The 22,296-nt window shown below is 40.3% G+C and overlaps 1 long non-coding RNA gene across 3 annotated transcripts in view; it reads right to left on the bottom strand.

The window, feature by feature from the left end:
* Positions 1-4,108: 4,108 nt before the first annotated feature.
* The window catches only part of LOC123731452 (uncharacterized), a 44,432-nt gene continuing 26,244 nt past the window's right edge, over positions 4,109-22,296 (bottom strand). For 2 of the 3 annotated variants that reach the window (XR_006762581.2, XR_014383043.1), the window contains exons 3-6: positions 7,929-8,050; positions 6,358-7,034; positions 5,124-5,176; positions 4,109-4,709 (exon numbers count right to left, since the gene is read on the bottom strand). This is a non-coding gene — a long non-coding RNA (uncharacterized LOC123731452). The remainder of the gene's footprint in view (positions 4,710-5,123; positions 5,177-6,357; positions 7,035-7,928; positions 8,051-22,296) is intronic. The other variant, XR_014383044.1, reaches the window with a different exon arrangement.

Here is a 22,296-nt window from a genome sequence, read left to right as displayed (position 1 = left end):
GTGGACGTCGGGCCCTCATACCACCATCATGGAGTCTGTTTCTGACCGTTTGAGCAGACACATGCACATTTGTGGCCTGCTGGAGGTAATTTTGCAGGGCTCTGGCAGTGCTTCTCCTGCTCCTCCTTGCATAAAGGCGGAGGTAGCAGTCCTGCTGCTGGGTTGTTGCCCTCCTACGGCCTCCTCCACGTCTCCTGATGTACTGGCCTGTCTCCTGGTAGCGCCTCCATGCTCTGGACACTACGCTGACAGACACAGCAAACCTTCTTGCCACAGCTCGCATTGATGTGCCATCCTGGATGAGCTGCACTACCTGAGCCACTTGTGTGGGTTGTAGACTCCGTCTCATGCTACCACTAGAGTGAAAGCACCGCCAGCATTCAAAAGTGACCAAAACATCAGCCAGGAAGCATAGGAACTGAGAAGTGGTCTGTGGTCACCACCTGCAGAACCACTCCTTTATTGGGGGTGTCTTGCTAATTGCCTATAATTTCCACCTGTTGTCTATTCCATTTGCACAACAGCATGTGAAATTTATTGTCAATCAGTGTTGCTTCCTAAGTGGACAGTTTGATTTCACAGAAGTGTGATTGACTTGGAGTTACATTGTGTTGTTTAAGTGTTCCCTTTATTTTTTTGAGCAGGGTATATCCTTCCAGGACTGCTGGAGGCCATTCTACCAGTCTGTCATCAGCCTCATGGCCAAAATGGATCAACTTCTATGTGAGCATCACTTTACCGGAAGGTACCTCACCTCCCTGGAGTACTTTGACTTCCAGTCACATGTCTCAGCAGAGTCTGTGGACATGTCTGACCTGAACATGCTTGTGCAGCTGAGGTTTCTGAAGCTGAAGGGCTTCTACACCTGCATTGCTTGCTGTTTGGGGTTTTAGGCTGGGTTTCTGTACAGCACTTTGAGATATCAGCTGATGTAAGAAGGGCTATATAAATACATTTGATTTGATTTGATTTGGAAGGGAGTGGATTCATTATGCAACCAGGGCTGGCCACCATGTTCCACAACCTGACCTGTCTGGAGAATCTGATCTCCTGCAGAATCCTAACTCTGGAGGAGGAGCTGAGTAGGCAGCTAATGGTGGAATCTCTAGAAGAGTTCAGTGTGATAGAGAGCTTCCCTAGACTCTGCAGCCTGGGGTCCCAGCTATTCTACCTTCACTGCAGCTGTGACAACTCCTGGCTGGTCCCCTGGATCCAAGGACAGAGACATGTCTAGGTCACCTTATATCACCTTGGGGAGGCAGAGCTAACATGCAAGAACGAAAATGTTATCCAAAACTTGAATAGATACTCAGAGGCTGGACGTGGGCTATGTCCTGTTCCTCTGCACCTCCCTGGGCCTGTTCCTCTTCATGCTAGTGGTCCTGCTCCATCCGCTGGCCAGGGACTACCTGCTGACCCTCGGCCACATCACCCACGGCTGGGTGATGTTTGCTCCTAGGTAAGATTCCTCATCCCCTGAAAGTAATTCATTAATTCATTTCATTTTATTAGGTATTCTTATATAGGTTATAAATAAAGATACACAACCACAGACACACAAATGTGTATAACAAACTATTTATCACAGGCTAATTTTTCATATTAGTAAAGAGGTCAAATTTTATTTAAATACCTACATTGGTAAAATATTCAAGATTATCGGCCCAAATTATAACGCTACCTCTTGTGAATATCAAAAAAGTTGAATATGGACCTGGAGTCAACAACCCATAATATGCATGAATTTGTTTGGTTAGTTACAGCTTATCATTGGCATCATTGAGTGCAAAATAATGATATTGGTAGTTCACTGACAAAATGGTAATCTTCTGTTGCCACAGGGTGGGGGAGAGGACCAACTAGACGTGTGACACAGGAGCACAGCTTGAACCTTGGCATGTTGTACTGTATAACGCCTCCAGTATTTACCATGTAGAGGGGAATCCGCCACATGCTTGGAATACCTGCCCCAGGGTGGACAGGAAGCAGCTTCCTCAGCAGAGTGGGTGTCCATCTATATGATCCCCACTATGGATTCCATCCCACTGCTGCCACCAATGGACAGGGTCAAATTCTTCTTTACAGTAACACAGGGGAATGTGTGTATTGCTGGCCATGGTGGCAGAAGCCCCTACAGCCCAGCGGTCTGCCAACTGACACTAGGATAGAATGGATACATGAGAGAGGAAGGCTCAGTGTGCCTTTCAGAGGTGCAAATTTCACTTGGGACATGTCCCCGTCCCGCCCCCCATCCCCCCGTCCCCCCACACACACATTCCGAAATTGTATTTTTGTCCCCCACCAGTTTTATCATTGGAATGTGATGCAAAACGAGGCAATGGTGTGCTTTAGGACCATGAGGACGCCTCCGAGTGGACGGGTAGGGGAAGGCTGTTTGGAATGTTTATTTGACTGGATTTAAAAAAAAATAATAATATGTCCCCCCCACTTCTAAATCCAAAGTTGCGCCCCTGGTGTCTTTTATGATGACTTGAGTGAGCACTGAGCAGGACGCCTGATTAACCAAAGCAGAGAGGCAGGCAGAGTGGGTAATTACCTTGAAGAGAAGCTGAGGGCTTCATTACAATATCACAACACACAATTATGCTCCTCTGGGGTAACCCTGAGAGACATGGCCCACACCAATCAAACCTAATGACCAACACTGACACAGTCAGGAACATGTACTGCTAAACATATTCACACTATTAGAAACAGTAGCATTGACATACAGTAGTGACACGTTTAGGCCAAATATATCATGCTCACAAGTCACAACCACTTTAAAGATCAGTACTTGGCCTGCTACAGTAATTCCCATCTCTTTCCAGAATATTAATAATAACAATAATTATTATTAGTAGTAGTAGTTGTAGTAGTAGTAGTAGTAGTAAATAATAATCATTACTATTATTATTATACGAAAGGTAATGCTAATAATTATTATTATTATTGTAGGAAAGATAATAATAATAAGAACAATAATCATGTAATTTATGTCATTATACTGTAATTATATAATTGTTATGGCTGTGTAATTGTTGCTGTCATATTCAGATGTTTCTGCTTCTCTGGGAAGACATGGCCTTGAATGTTATAACTCATTAAAACTGTGAATTTTATTATCGTGATAAAAATACATTGTTCAACACGTTAACATATGCATGCATCTTTCTTCCTTCGTTTCGAATTAATATCACACTTTTTCCCCATTTAAAAGGTTAATCTAAACATTTAGCAAAATAAAGTATTGATTTTCATTTCTTAATCCATTATAGCCTGATGTATTACTGACGTTTGTTTTTTATAAATTTGGTAGCCGAATTGTTCTAAGTGAATATAATTCAAGTGCACAACCTCGTTTGAAATAATTGCATATTTTATTGTGCGCTAGATTAGTTTACCTAAGCATCTATGGTTATACAATATATTTTGAAATTGAATTCATGTAAACTTCAGTGTCATATCCAATATAGCAAAAACACCGAGATTTCATGACACCGGGACGTGACATATGTCGTTAGCAGGGTTTAAAGGATTATGGTTAAGAAGGCATATAGCAGTGAGTGAATAGTCACCGCAAAGGTTCTGTCCCATACACCTTGTGCACTATCTGGACTTGAACACTTTATTCACGAAGTCGTTTAACTGTGACAGAGAGAGAATTCATTTTAGGGCCGCGGGAAACTCAGGTAGACCCATGCAAAAGCGACTGTATGATGACTGTAATGGCCAAAATATTGTGTTTCTGTTGGTGATCTGTGTAGAAATGTATTTATCAAAAATACATTTCTTATCGCATATATAATTATATTTTTATATTAGCTAAGAACTATAATATAAAAAGAGTAGCCATTGATTTGTGATAATGGAACCTTGTGTTCATATCAAAATATGCTACATCATTTTCTGAAAATAATTATCTGCTGATACTAGAAAAACTATTGTTGCATTGATTAACTTTACAACCTCTGGGAAAAAGTATGATTCTCAAACACCATGATTTCAGCTCCCGACAACCAAACCCTATTACACATTACAGTCATTATGCAGACACTCTCCAGAACAGCTGTCAACCATTATGATTAATGAGACTCACACTTGGAGAAATGTTTTAACATTGCATTTTATTATTAATGCATTATCAAAGCCAGAGAATTGAATTTTGCTCTGCCCCTGGCACCCACGCACACACACAAAGAAAGAGAATTGGCATTCATCTCTCTGTATGATGGAATCAGATGGATTCATAGAGGGCTGACAAGAGGTCCGTTTTATGACTCTCTTCACAATCAGGCCACATTTCGATGAGTTCACTAACAGTTTTTAAAACACTACACACACTAGTGATTTAAACTATCAACATAAGTATATTTGTCTCTTTCTCTCTCTCTCTTCCATCTTTTCTGTATCATCTGTAGTGAATTAAGTGTTGGGTTTCAAGGCTAAGGTTGCCTGGACAAATCCTCCCATTTCTCTTTCTGTCTGTCTCTGTTTCTCTCTCTCTCTCTCATCAAGAGGCACATGCTGGTGGAGTCAGTGGATCCTCGTTAGGGTTAATCCAGCGAAGACAAGGCCACACCGGTTTTAATTAGTCCGAGGCGGCTGGATGAGGGGAACAGGACCGGGCCAAGGGGGTTCAGGGGGGCTCTCGAAGGGGTCCGAGGGGGTGCAGCACAGAACAGGACCTTAATTCAATTTGAGAATGTCTGTTTTGACAGAAGCAAAGAGTTACAAGGGGTGGCAGGAGAACCCACCACACTGTAAGGGTCCCAGATTAGGAACACCGCACCACATTGTATGGGGCTCAGATTAGAAACACCCCTCTCCTCATGAAAGAACAATCCCTCAGCTCAGTTAGTAGATTAGATACAAATCATTACTATAAAGGCATTGTGGTGTCAGAAATGTGGAATTAAGTGTTTCCAGATATGCCATAGAAAATACAGTATTGGGGCTAATATCAGAGGGCTAATATCAATAACATGCATGTCAATCTCTCCTGGCTCAAAGTAGAGGAGCGATTGACTTCATCACTTGTTTTTGTGAGAGGAATTCAGATATTGAAAGCACCAAACTGTCTGTTCAAACAGCTAACACACTGCTCAGACACCCATACATACCCCACAAGACATGCCACCAGGGGTCTCTTCATAGTCCCCAAGTCCATAAAACTCTGGGAAACGCACAGTAAAATCAGATTTAAAAAACGGATAAAACAATACCTCACGGCACAACACGGACTGTGAAGAGACACACACAAACACACGCATACACACACACACACTCTAACACACACACTAGAAACACACACATTGTAATATTGTAGTATTGTACATTTTATATTGTAAATGTGTAATATTCAAGTAAGGATGTAATAATGTATTGTATTATATATATAGTTTTATTTATGATGCAGGCGGTTGTTTTGTTTAGATGCAACTGTTTTTATTCATATTTGGAGCCCAGGAAGAGTAGCTGCTGCCTTGGCTGTAGCTAATGGGGATCCTAATAAATACTAAATATTGTCTTATTTCTTGGAAAGCATTGTAGCAATATCACATTGTAGTTCAGTTGGAGTTTTGCCCTTGGGGCCGAGAAGGGGGTCATTGTCTGCTGAAATCCATTAGACGTGAGCAAACGTATCCTATTAAAGTACTTTAATATATAATAATATATAACATTCTAAGAATGTGGACAATTAATCCAATATCAGCTCATAACATGTATTGAAGATGCATAATACAATCAACTGGTTTAAACTATTTCAGAATTACAGCAAACAACTGCCAAATGGAAACACCATTGCAATCCCTTATTGCGCATTGTTGAACAATGGTAATAAAAAATATCAAAATCAATAAACCTAGAGATGAAGTTAGTGTGTAGTTTAATTACAGATAAAAGCCTATTGTGAGTCTGAGCGAGTAGTGAGGTTCTCCACAGAGACCCAAGGCAATATGTTGTATATTTGCATACAGCTGGAGGAGTGTGAGTGAGTAATAATTGTGCATATTAAATAACCCCCTAGGTGTGCTGTATGCATCCAGCCTCAGCGTTACTGTGTACTATGGGGAAAAACACTACACACAACCCCCACATCACAAGGAGAACCACCAGCAATAGAAAGTTGTTTTTGATATTTTTCTTTTAATCCTATCCCAAACCTTACCTTAACCATTCTGAGTTAATGTCTAACCTTAAGAATTCGAAGATAATGCCCAAACTTAATTGGAACAACTTCTAAATTTGACGTTTGAAAATCATGAACGTTTAATTCTGGCGTGAGACTGTGAGAGCTTGTAGCTCAGAGGCATGGTTGTGTAGACGCTAGCCTATCTTTTTCAGATAAATTACCATTTGATCCGCTGGTTTCCTGCCATTGATCAAACCCCACACGACCACTCAGCTGATAGACCGGGAGAAACCTGATCGGCAGAGTGGCGGAATGAAAGAATGAGAGGAAGGAGAAGAGAAGGGTAAGTCACCACTGCACCTCCTTCCCCCTTCCCTCTCTATGTGTGCTTATCTTTAAACCTCATCAGGTGTAGACAAAGCTAAAATGCATCTATGTTTCATGACAATCTTTAAAAGGCCTCTTCTAAATGTGTATCTCCCTTCTTCCTGCCATCTCACTACCCTGGGTGCTAATTTTTCTAAATCAATATTTTTCTCTTCTCCAGTCTCTCTCCAGCATGTTTCCCTTTCTCTCTAGCTGGCTCTAGCTGTATTCCTCTATGTTTCTGAGTTAAATGGAGGATGTCAGATCTACCACCAAAACTGAGTGTCAGTCATATACCGGAGACTGTTTACACTTACACCCTCAGTGCCATAACATGCCCCCCCCCCCAGATGGGTCTGAGTGACAGTCACTCCACTGCCCTAGACTGGCGGGAGGGCACAACCTGACCCATCTGGTTCTAATCGCCCCCAAACACGGATAGGCAATCCGCTCGCTAGGTCTTGTCCTTGCCAAGAAACCTGCTACATCGCAGCTTTCTCTGTCCATATCCACTGTGGTGGCAGGTCAATTTCTGTGAAATTAAAAGATAAATAAAAACAGTCTCATACATTGTTCAAGAGACGTAATATGACAGATTTCCTTTCTGTCTGGACTATCGTGAGGCAATTTTACTTTGAAAGAAGAAATCATTAGGCCTATTTGTAAAATATCTCAATCACACCGTATAAGCCAACATTGCAACTCTGAAAGTCAAATATTTTTTTAAGTATTGCCCTGCATAGCCACAGATTTCAAATGTATCACGGCTCTCGTAAAATGATCAGTTACCATCCCACTAAGCCATTTAGTCAATGTAACAAACGTACAACTATTCCTTTGCGGTTTTATTACACAGCCTACATTGCATATTCATGTTCAACTGTTTCTGTAAATGTTTACTTCTGTGGAAGGGAAAGTATTCCCTGTAATATAACCTAAATAGCCTACAACTATTGTATATTGCAAAACAGATTCTGATTGGCCTCTTAGCATGTTTTACTGTTACTAACTATCAGATACAACCTCATACTTCTAGACCTGCTTTAGGCAAACTTTAAAGATCCAGTTCAAATGGTTAGTTCATCAATAAAGTCATATGATTGATTGATTCAGCTAAAAAAAACTATTGAATGTTTACTTGTGTCAAAATCTATGTACGTTATACAGAGACAAAAGATACCCTGACAAACCAAGCAAGACTGATCATCAACAATTGGTCTAAGTAACAAATCTAATGACAATACATGAAAACTCATTCCTAATCTTTACAACACTGTTTTGTTTTTTATAGTAAGTTGAATACACCTGGTAAAACCAAACTTTTTTCACTTCCAAGCCATGAGTAAAACAGTGGAGGAAGAGGACGAGAGACAAGACTGAGGTGTTCCATGGAGGAAGCTGGATCAGTGCAGAGAACAATAAATACCTGGCTGAAGCTGGAGATTGGGGGTGGGGTTAGCCATTGTTTACAGTGAGTATCCTGCAGGATGTGTGATGTTAAGAGTAGGCCTCCCCTCTTAGGCCCAGGTGATCTCTCTCTGCTGCCAGCTGCCATGGAAACAGAGAAGATACAAGTCAAGTGAGTGCCATGTCACATTGAAATAAAGAGACTCTAATATTTCACATAATATTGGCAATTTTTATTGTTCAACAACACAAAAAAGTAATCAGTAAACTAATCCTATTTCCTTCAGCATCATATCAATTGGTGTAAGCCTATATTTTCTGTAACCTAGACCTATGCCCATCTTAAAACCTAGGAGTTTATGCCTTTAGTAGGCCAATGTAGGCAAATGGGTTAATGAGCTAGGCTACATTGCTTTCCCTTTTTTATGCAGTGAGTGACCAAATTCTCTCTATTATATATACATATGCCTGTATGGAAACAGGCCTAATGTCTAGTCTGCCAAATCATTCGAATGACAGGATTGGAATAATATAAAGCCTGAAGTAGATATATATTAGGCTACAACATTATTTACCCAAGTAGCAAGGTTTCTATCCAATTGGGAACTTATTTTCATGCGAATACTCTAGAATCAGCGTAAAACAGTATGCGTATTTTTCCAACAGATATGTGTTTCCATCAAATAGTTTTTTGCGGATAGAAATCACTGCGTTATGACGTAGTGCACACAAAATGTACTTTTTCGCTTAAGTTTTCATGTACCGAATAAAAATCTTAAGTTAAATATGTTTACATTGCATTTTTAACCCTACCAATAATTTTATCTCAAAAACTGTTGCGTTAAATAGAAAATGTGACTACTGTGGTCTTGGAGTGTGCGCTGTAGCCAACAGCTCGCAGATACAGTGCTGGTAGGCTGTGCCGGTAGGCTAGTCTACATGATGAGATGAATATGGATATTGAGCGAGAATATTTGTATTTGTCAAATGGCAGTCAGGCATCAATCATCATGTCACTAGAATAAGATCCTCGATATTTATTGGAAAGGAGCATCACGATAACCATCGAGCACATTCACCATATTGTGAAGTTCATCATAATTTATTTCATATGTAGCCTAATAAACGACATTGTTTCCCCAGTCCTAGTGGGAGGACTACACACCATATCATCGCATGACTCCAAATTTACTTCGATATGATGGTTATTATATCAATATTTTCGCATAAAGGAGTTTCCACCGCCATTTCTCGCATAATACATTTTACGACACAAAAAGATCCCACCATGTCAAATGAACAATTATCTGTTGGCATTTATAAAATTGTACCGAAACTTCCTGTTTGACTTTACTCTCATAAAAACTCTAGATGGAAACATGGTTTGTGATGGGTAAAAAAGAACATCTCTGTAGATGATTTGAGATGCATAGCCTGATGGTCCACCAGGGCAGGCGGGAAGTCGGCTCGACTCACGCGCGCCTGGGAATGAACTCATGGCTCGAGCCAGCCAGTAGCGAGGTCGACGCTGCAACTTGAAAGAACGACACAAAAGGATGAAACAATATCAATGTAGGATAAAACATGACAAGACAGGACTGATGGAAACAGAACATTTGTCACTAAACTTTCCAAATGTTGACAAAACAAAGGTGGGATATTTAATGATGAGAGAAATGGCGATGGAAACGCCATTATACGCAAATATTGATAGGCTATAATAACCATCATTTCGAATTAAACTTGGAGTTACGCGAAGATATTATGTTGTCCTCCCAATAAGACTCGGGAAAACATGCAGTTTATTAGGCTAGATTAAATAAATTATGATAACTTCACAGGGTGATGAAAGTGCATTGTGATGAGCTTGATGCTCCTTTCCAATAAATATCTACGGTCTTATTGTGGTGACATGATAAGCGATGTTTGGCTGCCGTTTGACATCTCGCTCTCATCATGTAGGTAGCCTAACCACACTGTATCTGCGAGCTGTTGGCAATAGAGCGCGCATACCAAGACCAGAGATTCTCTATAGCAAGGTTTATTTTTAATAAACCTTTAGTAGAGTTAAAAATCCGACTGAAACCCATTTAAATTTAACTGCAAATGTTATTTTTATGTGCCATACGTCATCACGCCAGTGGCGGTTCTAGACCATTTCAACTGGGGGGGCCAAGCTGGGGCCAGTTGTACTGTTAGAGGGGCCAGTTACATTAGACGTTATTGTTGTCATATCGTTTTCTTCACTGCATTGTAGGCATTGGCAGGCAAAATACCATGTTCCGCTTTGCCACTGTCTAATAGGATGTAAAAAAAAAGATAGCAAATTAGTTATGTAAAAATGATTTCATACTCCACATTTAGGGGGGGGGGGGGGGGGGCACAAGGGGGTCCAAAATTGTTGTCACAGGGGCACTGCCCCCCCCCCCCCCCCCCAAAACCGCTAGTGAAACAAGCACAGACTGTTATCCGCAACAAGTCAATTTAATTGAAACACATCTAGTTGGAACACATCTCTAGTGGGAAAAGATTTTAGAATATTCACATGAAAATCTCTCGGCAATTGGATGGAAGACTAGCTACTGTCTATCACTTTGAAGGGAGAAAAAATATTTTGATGAGGCTAAATTAAGCATCAAAATCCACGCATTGTGGTGCGCACATGGTCCCAAAAATATGTATAATGTGGTCTGAAGCATAGTCTATAGGTTGTGTTCTTGAGTGCCAGGTCGATTTAAAATAGCCTTTCTACTGTGTCAAATATATTAAACTTGAAACAGACTCATCTTTATCTAATGCCAATGTAGTTTTAAGACTAGAACTATGAATGTAGGTTATACTGTACATTTTTTGAGTGAAAGTCAACGGACAGACTATGCACTGAGCATGCGTGGACTAGAAGCTTCTGCACAGGTAGTCATGCACATTATTCAAGAAGGTGTAGCTAAAATATTTGTTCACAGTTTTTGTCCATTTGATGCACTGTCTTAGTAGGCTACCACATTAGATTGCAGCATGCCTTGCAATGGATACAAATAATGAATGCCATTGTCTTTCCTCTCTCCATATGGTGGATTTCTTTGTGACAAGTTGACATTTATAAAGGGTTATCCCTTATTTTAGTCTTTCAGTATTTAATTCCTCGTTCTTTCTCTCATGGAGTTTCATCCCCTGTCTCCTTCTGAGTTGAGGAATAGGCTACAGACAGAAAGCTTTTTGCAGGGTTTAGATGTCTTGAAAAACAACTCAATGTAGACAGAGTACCCAATAAAGTGGCAGTAGATAAGCCAGTGGTGGGCGTGAGTTGGGCTCTTCTGCCTGTGAAGACACTGAATCCAGGCTTGGCCGAGATGAGGATGAGCTGCACTTCACCAAAGCTCTCGGTTCCTAAAATAAACATCTGCTCTGCTGATAAATTATGTGTGTGTGTGTGTGTGTGTGTGTGTGTGTGTGTGTGTGTGTGTGTGTGTGTGTGTGTGTGTGTGTGTGTGTGTGTGTGTGTGTGTGTGTGTGTGTGTGTGTGTGTGTGTGTGTGTGTGTGTGTGTTGAGGGAAGAGAGTTGAATCTTTGTCTCACGATCCCTTATTAACTGGCATTTTATGAACTGTGATTTCACATCAGCATAACAGACAGAGAGTTGCCTGAGGGAGGTGTTGGTACCTCCTCGGCTCCATATTTACTATATTCTGAGATAATAGACTGATAATGAATTCACTCCGAGTCAGAAACCATTTTTAATAAAAGATAAATTCCATCTCACACTCAGCTATTGCCAAGTGTGGCCCTCCATCTCTTTCCTCTGGGACTGAAAATGCAATCTGATGACATTATCTTCCCTTTCTAACAGTTATTGTTATTTATGTTGTTATTACAGATTTTCACACCGGATGAAACGACATCTACGGTGTGACTAAGACGTGCAGAATGGAAACCATTGAAAAAATTGAATGAGGTGAGCTGAATGATTTATTATGCTATGCTATGATATTATTGTAATTTGTCCAGAGTACTGAATTACACACACAAAAACACACACATACGCACACACACACACCAAAAACACTTGTTTAGAAGTGAGGAGGGGTGAACAACTCCTAAGTGAGCAGCCTCCATTAGAGGAGTGTTACAACATCTTTCTCAGTGAGGAGTGACACTGCTCATCATCGCCTATCATTGGCTTTTGCATTACTGATTTGGGACCAGAGATTATATGGGTCAACCTTTTCTATGAGGAGTAGAAAGCAAAGTAAAGAATAACTTAAACACAATGTAGCACTGAAACCCTATGTGGAACATAAATCTAATATAGTCACTTTGAGTTACGTCCCTGACCTCACTTGCCCAAATTCTAACCAACTGTATAAATGGATTACAGTGTGTTTAAGAACTTACACAGTGTTGGTCACCCTTGGAAAATGTCATTTTCCTATGTAAATAAATGAGTTAATGTAGTGCAACATTTCCCTTAATTCACCTCGAAAAACTTTCTGCTAACCAAAAGTTATGCAAAGGAAATGAGGTGATTTTATTTTCCATGCTTGCAAAAAAATTGCTACATTATTTGTTGAAGGTAATAAATGTCATGCCCAGAACATTACTTTTTATACCCATGACCAATCTATATAACCAATGCTACCCATTGGTCCTGAAAACACACAGAAACAGGTAGTAGCCTATTGGATAGGAATAGCCGATCACGAAGCAACAGACACCAGAGCTCTCGCTTCTCACATTTCTCCACAACTATTCAAATCTCCCATAAGGCCCATTATTTAGGCTGTTGGCTAAACTCTGCTAATTCAGCCTTTCCTCTGAAAATAAAGCAGGGCATAATTTAAAGCTTCCAGAGATCGCTGTGGCATAAAATCAAAAGGAAGCAGTTATAATGGTCATTACTTATTGGGATATTTCACTTTTTATGTTACCCCCCAAAACTTCTGAGCAGTTCATATTTACCATGTGATAAAAAATAAATTGTATCATCTCATATGCAGTAAATTAGATAGCAACACCAAGGGTAGTAGGTTTGATTGCTTCTGAGCCCACCCATACGTAAAATGTATGCACACATGACTGTACTGTAAGTCGCTTCGTTAAAAGCGTCTGTTAAATGGCATATATTATTATTATTATTATTATTATGATATATTAACCCTTTACACTCGTGGGAATTGGCCTAAATGGATAGGGCTAAATTGAAATGTTTTATAGAGAAGAAATATAAAAAGCATAGGGAACAGTTTGGAGATAATGGGAAAATTATTAGACCAAGGTTCACCTGACATAAGACTGAATCCAAATATTACACTGTTGATTTTATGTGCATTTTACATTTACTGTACATTTCACCGCATTTGTTGATAACAAAATCTGAAAATACTCTGGATACATTCAGTAATATGATAAGAATAGTCCTGGAAAATGTAGGGGTATGTGCAACAAAAGTCAAAAGAATTACAAGGGTTTGAGTGACAGGACTAACTGATGTCCCCAAGTGGCCACACACCTCTCCAAAGTGTGCACAGTTTCTAAATAATTTCAATGCACTTTTATGACTCAAAGAAGAGTCTTCAACTACAAGGTACTTTTTTTGCTCTCCTAGCTGTGCCGTTGAGGAACTAGAGCAAGCACACTTGTAGTTGTTTCGTTTGGAACACAACCCTGCATCCTCGCCATCACACAATTACTGTTGTTGTTTACGAAATCCAAAAATGGTCTTTTATAAATCGCTATCTGGGTCAGGTGGGCTTGTTCTATTACCAACATGACTAGCTAAGTTATAAAATACGATCTTACAGTGTTAGGCTTTCACAAGGCGATTCAGAGAAAGAGACCTCTATGCGATGCATAGAAAGGAGTCATAGAAAGGAGGCATAGAAAGGAGTCATCATGAGTGCATTCAGGTGCAGGCTCATTCTGATCAGAACAACCTAGGATATGACGCCTTGTCATCTTGCAACTGTACATCAAACATAGTGATCATAAACAGTGACATTGTATATGACATGAGTTTTATGATATGGAAATGTGAAGTGCACATTTGGACTCACGCATGTTTGGCTTGCTTGTATGACATCAAAGCGGTATTTATTATAATCTTCTTAATGTACAGCATTTCCCTCACTCAGACAACAAAAAAGTAGCCCAATTAGCGGGAGGGATGGGGGCAACTTCTTGTTGAATGCAGTGCTCAAGTTCAGAACGGCTGTCATCCAAACCCATACAGAGCTGTGAAGTGCAGAGCCAGAGCTCTGACGTCATGTATAGCATGGTACTACGTTCCAATTTAGGCGCTTATTAGTACCCATATCTGCCATTGTCAACCCGTATTCAGGTAAGAGTGTAAAGGGTATCAAACTTATGGTTTTATGGCCCAATTTATAATTTAATACACTTCATTAAAAGTCAACAAAATTCAGCATTTTTTATATAAAATGTAAACAATCTGCTTTATAAAGACCATTACCCACAATCCTACTAATTGACACAAAGTTGAGGAGGACAATAATTTTCCTTTCAACTGTGGTTGAAAGATATCCCTTTAACTGTAACAGACATGTATGATGCATCACTCAGACCCATCCCTCTCCACTAATGCAGAGCTAATGCAGGGAACAGGGGCTTGTTTTTATTACCGCGTGTCCGAGTGTTTGGACAATCCCTCGATTTACAAAAGCCACGTTGACAGGCCTCCTCATTGAGCCAAGCCCCTACAGATGTCCAAACACCAGCTAATGTAACCAGCAGGACCTCATACGAGGCCCATACGAGGCCCATACGAGGTCCATCGTGACAGCAGAATAAGAAATGGAGGACAGAGTAAAGTCACTCAAATGGAATGGCTGATTAGTTCACACCAGGATGGAAATGGGGAGTTTAATGTAACCCTGCGGTCTGACAGATATAAACAGACGGGGCCATCTTCAGCCATGGGTAATCCTAAGAGGCTCATTTGTGTATCTCACACCGCAGAAACAGTTTTGATTAATCGTGTGACCTTTGACCCTAATGACTGATGACAACAGAGGAAAAAATGCAGCCAACGGAATCTCGCATTACATCCTGTTTGTGTGCGGGGTCGGTCCGCTGTTAATCTGTACATTATCTGATACACTCTGACAGTCTACGCAATGCAATATCTCCGGGGGTTACAGTAAACCCCAACACACCCCCAACACATGGGTAAAGAAGTTTGATAACATATTATTTGATAAAATAAGAAACAATGTCTTACGTCAAAGTCAAACAACATACAGTACATTTTAGCATGTATTCTTTTTTCTATTTAGATAAATTATAAGATTTTTGAATTACACAATACATTATACATTACATTTTTCATTGCATTTCACATTAATTTGCAGTAGCAATACACATATAATCCATGGTATATTTACATTGACTAAAAACACAAGCCAAATATCCCATTTGAGAAACATCTGCAGTGTAGACTCAATCTCTCCAGTCATTAAATGCATACTTCTGTTCGACTAGATGATTAGCAGTCCCATATTGCATTAGATTTGACACTGTTCATACTAATGTCAGTTTGACTATAGATTAGAATTTATGTACAAAATTCCAAAGAACTTAAATAATTTTTTCATTTTTTATTGTATATTAGCTTTTTAAAATAACAACTTTGGAGTAATTGGATATATACACTATATATACAAAGTATGTGGACACCCCTTCAAATTAGTGGATTTGGCTATTTCAGCCACACCCATTGCTGACAGTTGTATAAAATTGAGCACACAGCCATGCGATCTCCATAGACAAACATTGGCAGTAGAATGGCCTTACTGAAGAGCTCAATGACTTTCAACATGGCACCTTCATAGGATGTCACCTTTCCAACAAGTCAGTTTGTCAAATTTCTGCCCTACTCGAGCTGCCCTGGTAAACTGTAAGTGCTGTTTTTGTGAAGTGGAAATGTCTAGGAGCAACAACGACTTAGCTGTGAAATGGTAGGCCACACAAGCTCACAGAACGGGACCGCTGAGTGCTGAAGCGCATAGTGTGTAAAAATGTGTCTGTCCTCAGTTGCAACACTTACTACCGAGTTCCAAACTGCCTCTGGAAGCAACGTCAGCACAAGAACTGTTTGTCAGGAGCTTCATGAAATGGGTTTCCGTGGCTGAGCAGCCGCACACAAGCCTAAAATCACCATGCGCAATGCCAAGCGTCGACTGGAGCTGCCGCCATTGGACTCTGGAGCAGTGGAAACATGTTCTCTGGAGTGATGAATCATGCTTCACCATCTGGCAGTCCAACAGATGAATCTGGGTTTGGCGTATGCCAGGAGAATGCTACCCGTCCGAATGCATAGTGCCAACTGTAAAGTTTGGTGGATGAGGAATAATGGTCTGGGGCGGTTTTTCATGGTTCTGGTTAGGCTGCTTAGTTCCAGTGAAGGGAAATCTTAACGCTACAGCAAACAATGACATTCTAGACGATTCTGTACTTCCGACTTTGTGTCAACAGTTTGGGGAAGGCCCTTTCCTGCCCCCGTGTACAAAGCGAGCGCCATACAGAAATGGTTTGTTGAGATCAGTGTGGAAGAACTTGACTGGCCTGCACAGAGCCCTGACCTCAACCCCATCAAACACCTTTGGGATGAATTGGCCTAATCGCTTAACATCAGTGCCCAACCTCACTAATGCTCGTGTGGCTGAATGGAAGCAAGTCCCTCCAGCAATGTTCCAACATCTAGTGGAAAGCCTTTTACTTTGAAAGGAATCACTGAGTGCAAACAAATGCTCCTCCTGTTTCCAATGTGTAACAAAACATTTCTGCGGACATTGTGGTATTGAATAAAGTTTCAATGCCGTTTATTTTTAATCTAGGCCCTTAGCTAATGTACAGTAATACAGGCTTTTAATGGAGGAGAAACACCACCTTTTGGCCCAGAGAAAAAATGGCTTTGAGAAAATCAATGGGACATTTTACTCAAATTTCACAGATTTCAGTGAGTGACTTATATGCGGCAACACACTCTTAACTCTGCACTCTATCATAAAGAAAAGTAATGAAACAAAATATGTTTTCTTTCATATAACTTATTTTTCAATATACAGTATTATTGAATGCTGTAATGACAGGACTATTGGAGAACCAAACCCAGGACATAATACATAAACTATTTCGTTCGGTGTCTAGTATAGTCATGTGTGCTATAGTTCTGCTGTCTAACCCATGACCTTTACCTCCAGATCACATTTCTGCTGTCCTGCACGCATCACAAGCAGGTTATTACATGTGCAGTTTCTATGAGCTTGAAAACCTTTTAAGCTTGTTTCTTTGTTTCCAGTAGTTACCATAATGTTCATTAGATATACAATAAATATAGTTAGAATAATGTATATAATACTAAGTTTGAGATATTGAGAACAGTACAATGGCAATGAAAGCATGACATTCTTTTTATCCTGCTTGCAAATATATTCTTCATTCTATCATTTTGTCAGAAATTGGAGCAAATTGTGACCTTTTTGGGACACTGTAACTATGCATGTGCCTTAAAACATCCCTGTTGCTCTTTGGCCAGCAGGATAGAGTCACACACAAACAGGCCATCTTATCTTCCTACATAGAGCCTGTTTGTGAAACCAGCTCTGGAAAAACTGAGCCTGTCCTGCAGGTTTTTTTATTTGTTTAAGAGCGGAGAAAAATATAACACAGTGGAACATTTTAAATATGACCTGTTCATAAATACAAAACATTTATGAAGTTTTTCCTCTCAGAAAATGTGTGCGAAATTAGCAAATGTTTGGTGCATACTGCTGTAAATATGATTGGATTAAATACAATCAAGAATCAGTTATGAGCTTCAGTGCCTTCAGAAGGTATTCACACCCCCTGAATTTTTTCCATATTTTTGTGTTACAGCCCGAATATATTTTTTTACAAATGTATATTTTGTATCGCTTGCCTACACACAATACCCCATAATGTCAAAGTGGAATTATGTTTTTCGAAGTATTCATCCCCTTTGTTATGGCAAGCGTAAATAAGTTCATGAGTAAAAAGTTGCTCAACAAGTCACATAATAAGGTGCCTGGACTCACTCTGTGTGCAATAATTGTGTTTCACATGATTTTTGAATGACTACCTCATCTCTATACCCCACACATACAATTATCTGTAAGGTCCCTCAGTCAAGCAGTGAATTTCAAACAAAGATTTAACCACAAAGACCAGGGAGGTTTTCCAATGCCTCGCAAAGAAGGGCACCTATTGGTAGATGGGTCAAAATCTAAAAAAGCAGACATTGAATATCCAGTTGAACATGGTGAAGTTATTAATTACACTTAGGATGGTGTAACAATACACCCAGTCACTACAAAGATACAGGCATCCTTCCTAACTCAGTTGCCGGAGAGGAACTAAACCGTTCAGAGATTTCACCATGAGGCCAATGGTGACTTTAACACAGTTACATAGTTTAATGGCTGTGATAGGAGAAAAGGAGGATGGATCAACAACAGTGTAGTTACTCCACAATACTAAACTAAATGACAGAGTGAAAAGAAGGAAGCCTGTACAGAATAAAAATATTCCAAAGCATGCATCATGTTTGCAATAAGGCACTAAAGTAAAAATGTTTATGTCATGAATACAAAGTGTTATGTTCAGGGCAAATCCAACACAGCATATTGCTGAGTAACCACTCTTCATCTTTTCAAGCATGGAGGTGACTATGACTTTTTTAGGATAAAAAGAAACAGAATAGAGCTAAGCACAGGCAAAATCCTAGAGGAAAACTTGGTTCAGTCTGCTTTCCAACAGACACTGGGAGACAAATTAACCTTTCAACCGGACAATAACCTAAAAGACAAGCCAAATATACACTGGACTTGCATACCAACACGACATTGAATGTCCCTGGGTGGCCTAGTTACACTTTTGACTTAAATCGTCTTGAAAATACTTTAAAATGGCTGTCTAGCAATGATCAACAACCAACTTGACAGAGCTTGAAGATTTTTTAAAAATAATAATGTACAAATATTGTACAGTCCAGGTGTGCAAAGCTCTTAGAGACTTACCCAGAAAGACTCACAGCTGTCAAAAGTGATTCTAACATGTATTGACTCAGGGGTGTGAATACTTATGGAAATTATATATCCCTGTATTTAATTTTCCAAAATTGAATACTTTCTGAAGGCACTATATATATGCTGCAGGTATCATTTCTATATCTTTAGGACGTGTTTTGGTTTATTTTGCGTTCATTTGACTACCCTGCCTCCTGATATTATCTCTATTTATTGATTTATTTGTTCATTCTTCTGTATGACTTTGATTTCCACCCCAGCGACTGTTTGTTGAATGATTGTCCATGCTACTGATTTGTTTCATAACTGAACGTTTCAAAGTAAACTCCCTCCATGAAAATGATGGTTCAGTTGAGCACAGCAAAAACAGACTGCTCATCCTGAAATTGAGACATCACTGTAACCTTTCCTCTAGGACACACACATGTGTGTGCTCAGTACCTACTTCTGTACTGTATGTGAAATATACTTACATATCTACATCAATATATTTTGAATAGCAGATTATTTTTCTGAATATTCCAGAATCAATTTAGCCACATACTTAACCAAACACACTAGCTCATCACTCTGGCACCCTGGCTGGCCTGTAGTGAGACAAACACCAGCAGCACACCCTCCTACTGCCCCTGAGGCAGCACAGCGCTACTGTACCCCTAACAAGCCACAGGGATTAAATGACTGTCTAGTGTTGGGATTCAGAAGGGATTGAGTGTTGGCAATCATGCTTGTGCCAAAAATGAACTTTGGTCAAAACCAGACACAGAAACACAGAGGCTATTGTGCTGTGTGTACACACCCACAGAGGAGTTTACAGTAGTGGTGAGAGAGGGAGAGGGAGAGAAATAGAGATGGGGGAGTAAGGAGAGAGAGAGAGAGAGAGAGAGAGAGAGAGAAAGAGAGAGAGAGAGAGAGAGAGAGAGAGAGAGAGAGAGTGAGAGAGGAGACAATGGAGTAATATAGAGGGGGAGAGGAAAGGAGAGGTTGCCTAGGATCGATCTGCTCACCGTTGGGACCGTGCTAACAGCCTCTAGCTCTCAGGTGTCCAGTCGATAGCTGATGCATTAGTCTGCTGATACGCGCCGGTTTTGGGTTTAAACACACATTTTCTTAATACAACATGACCCCATTTCCCCCTATCATTAATCATGTAACCCGATTTACGCCGTCCCTCTCTGCCTCTGCGTTTCATTTGGCCTGTCAGACCTCTTTCTTTTCCCTGCGCCAGGCACCGTGTAAACTCTGGAGGACGAGCGGCCTCTGATGTTGTTGCGGTTGGGAATGATTGCAGCTGTATGATCCTTTTTTTTTTTGAGTTTCGAGGAAATATTGCCCAGGCAGTTGCATTACTGTATGACTAATTTTAGCCTATGCTCAGAGATATGGTTGGTAGAAGCGAGCAGGAGAGAGACTGTCCTTCAAAAGATTGAAGGAGGAACTGAATATTCAAGAACCAAAATAGAGGTACACAAGCTATGAGAATGCAATGCTTTGGGTTCTGCTGTGGAGCAAATCCTTTGGGGGTTGTGTGCTAGTGATGGGAAGTTCACCTATTTTTACTAACTCTGATCTTATCGACTGGTTCAGTCAAAAGAACGAATCTTTCGACTCATTTCGTTCATTTGAGTCAGCAATGCATATAGACGCAGGACCCCCTTCCGGCAAACGATGAACTGAAAACTCAAATGATTCATGATTCTACAAGCCTCTTGTTCACATGTTGTTCACCATAAGGGGCTTATTGGAGCGTCATTTGTGACTGAGACTTGTAAAAGTGTGCTTTAAATAATGTATATTTGTTGATTGTTGGCATAAAAATAAGATTATTTATTGAATCTTGATACATTTCAAACGAGGTCTAGTTGTGGCCATAACCAGACTAGATTGTGAACGATTCTTGGTGGAATGCATTGCTTGACTACCATAAGGGTGATGAGCACCCTCATGGCAGGTTATGATGCATGTTGCATGTCATGGCAGGTGCTCATCACCCTCATGTCAGTCAAGCAATGACTTTTCGTCTATCTATGCTGCCTTCATGATCGGAGCACGTCTCCGGAGCCACTGAGCTGGAGGAGCGCGTGTTAATCCTGCTGTAGACCTAGTCATTGTGGCCAGCAGATCAAACCAACGACTGAAATGAACGAGTCACTCAGAAAAATTCATCATGACTCTCGAGTCAGTAAAAAAAAGAACGAATCGTTAGCGAACTGCACATCACTAATGTGTGCGGAGATGGAGCTTGTATGACTACCATGACCACATATGGACAGACGGGATACTAAGACTTAGAGCCCAAATTTCCCAAATTCTCTGTTTTGTTTTTCCAGGTTTACGTTCATCCCAATTTTTTCAGGTTTTCGCCCTCTCGAAATCACATTTTTTTATTGAGAAAAACAACAAAATTGGATGTTGTAAGTCCACAACAACGCTTAAACCACATCATGAGACCACTTTTGAGGTCTGGGAAAAATATAAGACATTTTTTTTTTTTTTTGTGTAGTTACCCTTTAATGCAAATATACACCAGCAAGAGACTGTTGTTTGGTTAGTGATGTTTCTGTAGCATCTTTCTGCCATGTAGGCATAGGCTACTTTGTAGTTGACATTTAATTGAGAAGGTTTTTGGGAAAACCTTTCCATCTCCAACAGAAGAAGGTTATCATTAACATCATGCTAATGGCTACACAAAGTGTAGACATAATGCGCGCACCGCACACACACAGACAGGGGCATTCCTGTGCCATTTCAGAAAGTTGCAGGAAAATACGTATCACTGATGCATTTTGTTCATGTCTTATGATTAACTTGGGCACATTAATGACATTTCTAATTCAAGTTCAATACATTTAGTTGATTTCCTACTAATTTCAATAAATTATTTAATATTGTTGAATTCCATTTTTATGTCTGGATTCTGTGATTCCGTCCACGTTCTACGCAACGTGGATTTTCTAGGGCCCTAAACACTGTCTACCACTGTGACATTATGTTGACGGGCTGTGTCCCATGTGTGTAGTGTCTGTCTTGTGGTTAGGACAAACGGTATACGGCGACATCGTTCAGAGCCCCCTACAAGCCCATTTCCCATGAGGCATCTCACTGTAAACATTCCCCTTGCTGTGTTTACCTCTAATAAATCGCTCTGCTTCGTCTTCTATGGATAATTGGCTTAGTGCTCGACATTCAAGCCCACCCCACACCACCCCTCTCCGCCCAACAGGCCTCCTGCTCTTTTTCTGCTCTACACATTTTTCAGTTCCACTATGACTAAATATTTCTGCTGCTGCGGTGGTGGCGTTTCACTGGGAATTTGTCTTCATTTCC

Source organism: Salmo salar, chromosome 28 (assembly GCF_965601325.2).
Source record: "Salmo salar chromosome 28, fSalSal1, whole genome shotgun sequence".
NCBI lineage: Eukaryota > Metazoa > Chordata > Actinopteri > Salmoniformes > Salmonidae > Salmo > Salmo salar.
The sequence above is the reverse complement of the archived record's forward strand: the minus strand, read 5'-3'. Positions and strand labels throughout refer to the sequence as shown.